Source organism: Tachyglossus aculeatus, chromosome 3 (assembly GCF_015852505.1).
Source record: "Tachyglossus aculeatus isolate mTacAcu1 chromosome 3, mTacAcu1.pri, whole genome shotgun sequence".
Lineage (NCBI taxonomy): Eukaryota > Metazoa > Chordata > Mammalia > Monotremata > Tachyglossidae > Tachyglossus > Tachyglossus aculeatus.
The window spans coordinates 73,106,085-73,107,504 of record NC_052068.1 but is presented as its reverse complement, the minus strand read 5'-3'; the positions used below and the strand labels follow the sequence as shown (position 1 = coordinate 73,107,504).

Below are 1,420 nucleotides of genomic sequence, written 5' to 3'. Positions count from 1 at the left end.
AAGGAGGCCTCAAGATAACAAGGCAACTGAGAGGGAGAAAAATCTCAAAAACACAACCTGCCCCCAACAGTGGAGAAAACTCCACAGAAAAATGGAGATGTGGACCCTGCTTTTCTTCAGCCTCCTTTTCTTCTCCCATACGGTCACCGATTATAAAACAAAACAAAAACTAAAAGCCTAATGCCTCACACAGGAGAGAATGACTCTGAGAAAATACCAATCCCTATTGGTATTAGGACTAGGGGGGTATGGGGCATTAGGACATTTAGGAAAAAGTCACATTAGATGAGAGATTCCCAGGCAGCCTCTATCCAGAAGTAGTAGTAGTAGCAATAATAATGGTATATACTGAATGCAATATGCTTTACTGTTGTCTTATGCTGTTGAGTCTTGTCCGACCCATAGTGATATCATAGATACATCTCTTCCAGAACGCCCCACCTCCATTTGCAATTGTTCTGGTAGTGTATCCATAGAGTTTTCTTGGTCAAAATATGGAAGCGATTTACCATCTCCTCCTTCCGTGCATTAAACTCGACTCTCTCTCATGCTGCTGCTGCCCGGGCACAGGTGAGTTTTGACTTGTAGCAGATTGTCTTCCACTCGCTAGCCACTGCCCAAGCTAGGAATGGAATGGATATGCCTCTGCTTGACTCTACCTCCATTAGTTGAGACTGGTAGAGTACTGGAAACTCTCCAGGTGTGACCCTGAGAGGCGATGCCATAGTAGGTGCTTGGAAAAGTGCAGGATCTCTTCTTGCTTCAGACATTCTCTGGGAGTTTTCACCCCAAAACTAAGCGGCCCCAGGTTACATAATTTGATGAGCACAGATGGCTCAGTATAGAATAACACACATTCCTCTGAACAGCAAAAATCGACAAAACTGTGGCATGTTGTTGAGTTAGAGCCTGTGACTTTCCTTACTGAGGCTGTGAAGGAGGCATAGCTAGTCTCTAACGGCCTGGCTAGGTTGACACCTAGCCCAGAGGATTGAGGCCCTCACTTGTTGCTGCTACTTGACGAATGTTCCAACATCCACAGAAGGACACCAAATTATTTTCCCATCGGGATTTTCTTTGGATTCAGAAAGGTACCAGAACAGGGGGGCATCCAAAGGAGAAGAGAAAAATCACTGCACAGAGTTCTTACAGGACATGCAGCACTGGTCCTCTCCTGACTCACAAAGGGTGATGCTTGAGAGAAAAGAAGAGGGAATACCTGCTTTTCAGTAGAACTCACCACGGGTGAACAGCCCCTCCAGCCTCATTGACTGATCTGTTAAACAGCAAGAGAAACTCCTTTCTTTGGACTGGGAATTTTATTTTAACAGTTTATCCTCTTGTCCTCACTTCCTTCCCTTCAGAAATCTCCTTGAGGTTTGAGACTAATTTGTTAGATCAGGCCTTCATGCACTGCATA

General features: G+C 44.9%; 1 non-coding gene across 1 annotated transcript; it reads right to left on the bottom strand.

Annotated features, from left to right (window-relative positions):
• Nucleotides 1-580: 580 nt before the first annotated feature.
• LOC119926004 lies at nt 581-718 on the bottom strand. The gene has a single exon (XR_005449923.1). It is a non-coding gene; the product is annotated as a small nucleolar RNA SNORA7 (small nucleolar RNA).
• Between the last annotated feature and the right edge of the window lie 702 nt (nt 719-1,420).